Source organism: Limulus polyphemus, unplaced genomic scaffold (genome assembly GCF_000517525.1).
Source record: "Limulus polyphemus unplaced genomic scaffold, Limulus_polyphemus-2.1.2 Scaffold119, whole genome shotgun sequence".
Classification (NCBI taxonomy): Eukaryota; Metazoa; Arthropoda; class Merostomata; order Xiphosura; family Limulidae; genus Limulus; species Limulus polyphemus.
Window position 1 is genome coordinate 576129 of NW_013665729.1, and position 8426 is coordinate 584554.

An 8426-nucleotide genomic window follows, 5' to 3' on the forward strand; every position below is an offset into this window, starting at 1 on the left:
ATAGATAAGTCAAGTTGAAAATACATTTTAACTAGCTTCCTTGTAATACAGAAAGTATTTCAAAATGTCAAGAAATAAAAGTAGTAATAAACAATTTATTGATGATATGTATATTTTATTAATATTTAAGAGTTTAGAACAAGGATACAGATATAGTGCACGCACACACCATACCGTAAAATATAAAATTATATGTGTATTAATATTTAAGAGTTTAGAACAATGATACAGGTATAGTGCACGCACACACCACACCGAAAATATATAATTATATTTTATAACGTTACATTACCAGAAATGAGAATAACATAATTTCTTCACATTGTACAATTATTTACCCTGTTCAGCTTCATCTTTGTTTTTGACTTTACGCCATTTGCATGTAAACCACTCAATAATTGTTACATTAATACAGTCATTTATTGATTAATTGAGCTAAGTCATGATCACCAAAAGTAATAAACGATGTACCTGTTGTGTATCCTTATCTTCATTTAGTTTTCCATATCAAGTACATATGGAGAATTTAAGCCTCAAAATAAACATAACGATTTTTATTTTTTAAACTACTAAGTACTTTATTACATTTTTTATAATTAAATGCTAAAATAGAATGGATAATTTGAGTCTCAATTTTTGCGATAAGACAAACACTTTCACATGTAGTAACTGAAAATAATAACACTATATATATATATCAGCACTCTCAGAAAATACCCACCCTCTACTATAATGCTGGCGCCATCTACTAGAAACTGTTTTCGTTCACCAATTCTTCAGAAACTTTGTGAATTTCATTTCAAAACTTATTAAATAATTATGTCAGATAGGAAGTCTCACGAACAGATCATGTGACGATAGTTGACAACAATATTTAAATGTAGTGTATACTTTAATAAAATCAGTAAAACATTATATTAAGTAAATAAAATACCTTAAATAAATTAAGTTCTAGTTACCCTGTTCTGAGATTTCAAACACGCAAATTAATGTTTGCAATAGTTTATAATGAGTTAATCAACCACGTTATTTCCACAGATGCTGCTGAAAAATAAAATTAGAGATGCAAAGGAAGTACATAAAAGCCACAATGGTATCATGCACGTGTCGATTTTTCATCCATAGGAAATATAAATTAACATATGTTTCAGGAACATCACGATTACGCGGGTAACCAGTTGCGGTCCAGTTTTAGACTATAGCTGGTTTATAATTTCTTTAGTCACTACTCGAAACCGTTGTTTCTCGTAAACCTATTGTTATTTACACCACAGCACACGTCAAAATTCAACTAGAGTCAAAGTTCTCTCGTTTTTCTATACGATATGTTCGTTTGTTTGAAGTTAAGCACAAAGCTAAGTCTGCGGACTTAAAACGCTAAAAACCGGGTTTCGATACCCGTGGTGGGCAGAGCACAGATAGCCCATTGTGTAGCTTTGTGCTTAACTTCAAACAACCAACCATTTTGCAAACTAACATTCTACATGAGACAAACATGTCGTACGTGTTTTATTTTGTTTTTGTTCTTCTTACTGAAGAAGAAAAAGTCACAGAGAAATAATTTGTTGTTGTTTTTTCTCTATAAATCTGTTTGTTGAATTTTGCGCACACCTGTGAAAATTAGCTATTCAACATCACCTATCGCCAACTCCTGTACAACTCTTGTCTGACTGAATAGTGGGATTTGACAGTCACCATGACACAAAGGCACCAAAGTACGGAGCTCGATTTATTTACAAGTAATGGGGCGCAAACATTGGACCCGCAAATCTGTAGTCCAGTACACTAACCACTAGAATGATTTGCAAGAGTGGCCAGAACTTCAGCAATTACACTTTGTATTGAAACGTTATTGTTTTCGGCTTTGTTTAGGCACTCAGTAATGGGAGTGAGGAAAGTAACCAGGAAGTACATGTGATTACTTGAAAAGTACGACGTCGACCCATCCCAAGAGAGGAAGACAAAAATTAAAACTTACAGACTAACTTCCAGGTTTTTCCCTTTAAAAGCAGCCATCAGGCTTGTGTAAACTGGGCAGTTTTTTTTGGAAAAGCTCTCAAAAACAAAATTTGTCTTATGCCTTGTGTCATTTTCTGGGACAATTGCAATTGCTTTTCTAGAAGAGACAACCAGAAGCAGATCTGAAGAACAAGTGGTACTGTTATTGCAGTCTGCAAAAATGCACGCAGGCCTAGATGAAAACAGAAGGAGAAGAAGATTCTTTTGAAGTGATAAAGCTTGAATAACATAAATAATTACAGTCAGCAGTGGATTATTTTATACAGTTATAGAAACGCGAATTCAGAAAGATGGATTCAGTGAATATTAAATTATTACTGAAATTTAAAACCTAATCTCATTTGCTATAAAATTAAGTATGCCTATATTTACGAAAGACAGCAATTCAGACGGAAACCAACGTCATTTGGTCAAAGAGACATAATGCTTACGAAAACATATTTTTCCACCAGTCACATGTACTTCCTAATTACTTTCTTCGCTCCCGTTCCTGGTTGCCTAATGTAATAAAAAAAGGCTATAGCTAAATTTAGTAAAAATATTATAAAACAAAGGCCTGTGTCTGTTATTAAATTTAGCTATAGCCATTTTTAAACTGTTATTAAATTTAGCTATAGCCTTTTTATTACATTGTTATTAAATTTAACTGTAGCCTTTTTTATACATTGTTATTAAATTTAACTATAGCCCTTGTTATACATTGTTATAAAATCTAACTATAGCCTTTTTTTATACATTGTTATTAAATTTAGCTATAGCTTTTTTATTACATTGTTATTAAATTTAGATATAGTTTCTATTAACATGGTTATTAAATTTAACTATGACACTTTCAAACCAAAAGAGCTGCAATTTAAAAATGGCAAATCTTTGTTTCCGATTCTCAGTTCTAGTAATCTAGAAAAATAAAATAAACGGAAAGCTAGATCTTCTTAGACTAAAATGTGCATGAAAATACTCAAAGGTTTTCGCAAATCTTGGACCAGTATTGATCTCTAAATATAAAACTAAATATATTCTTTTTCATTATTTAGAGCAACAATAATCATTTTCTTAAAATAGAATTAAGTTGATTGAAAGTGTAGGCACTTAGAAGAATACAATGATTTTTTTATCAATATTATACCAAAGGAAAAAAGTTGAAAAGGTTTTACTCTCTCTCTCTCTGAATTATCTAAACTTTCAATGAAAACGTTAACATGATTTCCTAATTAAAGTTAATAACAATCATGAAACGTTTTACTGTAGAATATTTTTCAAATACCTCTTTTATTTCGAATTTAATTTAAAACGCTTGCAAAAGCAATAACAAATATTGTAATATAATGTAATATGAACAAGAAATTTTGGAAAATTATACAACACTTTTTAAAAAGATACTCAGAGGGTACTTGAACATGATTTATTTTGAAACTTTTTTATAGTAGATATGTAGCAGGTATTACCTTACCAAAATATACATCAAGTATTATTCTGCCACAATATGTATCAGGTATTACCTTGCCCAGTATAGAGCAGTTATTATACTGTTAATATATATATTTCCGCTATGAGTTAATAATGACAACAAGGACTGGTAATGGAAAACATTTTCTTGATTTTAAGTCTCATTGTAACGTTTTTGATTTGTGTATATTTATGTATATGTCAAGTATTATCTGATTAAAACATTTGCAAGTTTAAGTTTCCAAAATAAATGCAGCAAACATTATCAAAACGTGCATCAGATTTTATCTTGTCAAAACATGCTTTAGGTTTTATTCTCATAAATAAAATTTATCATTCGTTGTCGTATCGCTACATGATCCAGTTTTATCAGCTTTGGATAATGAATAATTAAAGTAAACATTAAATTCCATTTTTTGTGCTTACATTATCTCAAAACTCCACAAATAATAAAAAAATGCATAGAAGTTTAGAATATTTGCTCTATTCTTAACTTAACCGATAATATTACGCATTACCACACATATACGTACTTAATAGATTTTCTGTTCCAGTGACTGTAAGGTTATCTGCACCTTCATGTTGCGAATGACATTTCTTTAAATGCTTCTTGATATGTTACTTCAAATATAGCACGTCACTATACAAACCTTGAAATAGACCAAAATTTTAAATTAGTTTCCTTCATGATCATTTTAAAGTTGGGTGTAATTCCAAGTAACATATTTGTTCACTATGGTTGAATAACTACGCTCACGATACATATAAAAAAAGATTAATACTTCAAAACGATTTTGTGCTGGTATATTTTTGAGAATTTTTAAGAACGATATCTTTAAATGACCTTATTTCGCAATAAGTTACTCTATTCAATGTCTTAATTCCATTATATTCTTAAACTGTGATCTGCCTATAAATCACAGGGTCAATGTGTACATGACATATGTTTACCACCTATGAACAAGCCTAAAATTTGAACAGTTTATAAAACCTTTCTCCCTCGTCGATTGACTCTAGCATTTCCCAGTCGATATGTCTAAAATTAAAATCAGCCATAATTATGATCTCATTAACAACTGAAGCCTTAATCTCACTACAAAGTCTCTAATTAATTTCATCAGTATCATCTGGTGGTCTGTAACAAATTCCCACTAAAAGCTTTTTACCTTTATATTCGCTAATAGACACCCAAATTAAGTCAATGTTCTTGCTGTTATATTTGATATTCCCAACTTCAACAAATTTATCTGAACAGAATATTCGAACTTCTAATAACTCTATAATAACATCTTCTATAGTATAGCATGTCTATTATGTTTCAGCGAATGCCATAGTCAGTGAGGCTTACTTGTAATAGTGTACTATTTTACAATAACTAATCACGACAAGATTAATTCCCTAGTAATATTATGGGAATATATTTACAACGGTTTAGTAATAATGTTTATCTCTCATGAGGTCTCTTTCTAATATCTAACAGGTTTGAAACTATCTATAACACCCAATGCATTAAGCTGGCTAATTTGCTTATCCTGTATTCTGTGTCTATTTTTCTTGGATGTATCTTTACCACATAACACAATTTGACTAGTCGTAAAGCGATAAAATGAGTGATGAAACAAAGCATCTGCAGGTTTTCGCAGCAAAGAAACGTCTTCCTTCGTCTCCATTTAGTTTAATATTACTTTCGATTACGCTTGAGTTGAATTCTGATTCCTTTGTAGGCTACTACAGGTCGTTTTCTTGATTATATTCATTATTTTGCTCTAAGCTAGCAGTTAGTTTGTTGCCTTTTTATTTAAAAATAATACAAAAATATTGTACAAATCTGCATAGCATACACAGAATTCAGTTGAAAATATTGAAGTATGCCAAATATTCAAGAAAATCATCTCCAACTATTTCCTATTTATTTACACGTAACATGGCTCTTTTTATTACCGTATTTACTCATACTACTCGCTACTTTATATATGTAGACGTTACTGCTGAATATGCCAAAATACGTTTATGCATAGTTCTACATTTTCTTAGATTGTCTTGAAATATTGATTGAAGCATCCAACAGTTATTTTACTTTATAAAATACTATCAATACTATCTGTGTGTTGTATACAAAGTATATTTTCGGCTAATACACTAGAATATTAATATTACGTCGAATTTATGTTAACTTGAGTCATATTACAAAATATAGATTGTATCAAACGAAATCGCTGTCTCTTAAGAATTGTGTTTGACTTTTCTTGTTCTGATAAATGATACATATTTATATCACAGATAACTTTGTTCCAAAATAACTTATAGTTTTGATATAGGGAAAGTGCCTTCAGTAATTCAACTGTCATTCCAAAATCACAAACTGCATAGTTTATGTTTTGTCATTTATCAAACCATTTTATAAATCTGATCTAATAACTAAATCTTACAGCATATGTGTTTTATTAAAATATTGATTGGCGAAAGGAATTTGGTTCTTTTTGTTTAAATCACAAGTGTTTGAAAAGGGTGAAATGTACTTGTCTGAAATCAAGTGAAAAGATAACAAATAAAGAAACAAAAAAATACTAACTAAATATTGAATATTACTTAAATTGATGGTTAAATTGATACACTTAAAACATTTCTCTATTGAGGTAATACAATGGTTGAAAATTACATTACGAGGTTTTAATACTCTAGCAAATCGACTACAAGCATTAACAATACTTGTGGGCTTTTGCATCTTCCCGTCAAAGACTGCTGTGTGTTGATCCCCTTCAATAATCTATATATATATATATTATGCATGAATAATAAGAACTTTATAACAAAATTATTTCCACTCTAGTTATTGACCTTGCATTCTATAGTTCGTTGATCTACCAACATCTAATTTGTTTCACACTATAACTGACATATAGAACTTTATTTTTACACATAGGAAATAGTTATACCTTTATCGTGTATTTTTATAAACACTGAAATACTTTTTCATGGATTCTAAAGTCGTAAGTTCAGGAGGTAAGCTATTGTTGCGTCATCGAGATCATGTGATTCTCACGCTCTTTACTTTCTAGAATTATCCTGTACTTTGGCGAATGCTCTAGTATTTACTAGATAGGGTAGGCTGGTATATAAAAGAGGGGAATGTAGTGTGTGTGGGGGTGGTGAGTAATTGATCTGCGGTCAGAAGTATTATTGACGTTCGTTGTTATAGCGTTTGTTTAGCGCGATTGTTGAAGTTGAGTGTATCGGTAAAGTTGTATTCGGAAAGAATAAACCAGTTTTATTAAGTAAAGAACTTGTGTCGCAAGTTTCGTCGGAACGAAGTTACGGAAGGTTAATTAACAAACGGAGACGTAACACTATTCAGACCAATTTTGATAATATTCTTAGTCTGATTGTGGATTGTTTTTCAGCCATTTTCAGTCAAAGTAATTGATGTTTTTGTTTCAGATAAGTCTTAAGATCTAGAGTTTCAAAAGCATACAAACATCTGATTGAATTTCCTAAGGCGAATATGAATTCGCATTTAAATGCCTTTCATGCACTACAACTTCTGTTAAACAGCCATATTACTTCAGTTGATAATAAAAACATAGTGTTTTTGATTACCACTAATATTTCGACTAAAATTGCTTGTAGTCGTGTATTATTGCGTTTTATTCAAATTCATGACAGAACTGAACAGTGAACTAGGAAAAACATTTACGAAGCTACTATTAATTGATTATGGATTAATTATATTAGAACAGTGAAGTAATATTCTACGAACGTTGTCAAATGTATACTTCGTTACATGAAATATTTGAATACTTCATTCTGCTACAAATACCTAATAATCGTTACATTATTGCTGATAATCCAAGAATAATATGTTTCGGTCCTTAAAGTGTTAAATTGTTTACTCAACAATACAATAAATGTGTTTTGTGCACTCATGGCCTTATACAACATGATAATTTCAAGCCTATTGTTGTTTATCGTATAATAACTACAATTTAGAAGCTTGAACGGATATGTTAGCAGGGATTTTTATTTGTTTTCCTGTTTACAGAATACAGATAATATGTTTGTGATTTGACAAATCAACTATCTTCTGCTTTAAAAAAACAGCATCTTTTGTGGCACTCATTAGGAGAGTAGTCAAATTTTATGAACTTAAGTTTTGATTGAACTGAAACCTTTCCTGTTTCGACTTGTTTTAGTGATTTCGTCAAATATCAAACTTTTGAATGCATTTTTCAATTGTTTCATTACAATTAAAATTAATTAAAAGTTCGTTTTTATTAGGGAAAGGTAGATATAAGAGAGGATCGTTAGAGAAATACGTATATGCCATTAAATTGTGATTTTTTTTAACTCTTCAATTTCTCAAGGAGGCGTAGAAAAATTCAATCCAAAGTATAGCGCAGCTGTGCTAAACAATAAAACCGTAGAACTTTACTTTTACACTGTATGTTGAATAATACTGTTAACTCCCCTCACTCCCGGCTCAGAGGTAAGTCTGACGGCTTATGAAACTAAAAATCTGATTTTAATACTCTCAGTGGACATCGCACATATAGCTCATTGTGTAGCTTTAGGCTTAACAACAAACAAACAAACTATTGTTAGGTGTAGACATATTTGATCAAGAAGTTTACGAGTTCCTATAGGGGGTAAGTTATATATATATACTTCAATTATTACTAGTTTTATGTTACATCACTTATGTTTACTTAGCATTACATGTGTGTGTGTGTATGTATATACCTGTACATGTACAAATCCCTGCACTGTGTATTGTAATATCGTTATCTATATGGACGTAATATAGTTGAGTTCAGAAGTCTTTAAACAACAATCACTTTAACATATTATTACGTTGAGTAACATTATCACCTTCATTGTTTCTAGTTTCACTGTTGCAGGTCACATTTTGTCCATTTTATGTTACAATCTTATTTTACTCGTTTGAGAATACGTATAACACAAAA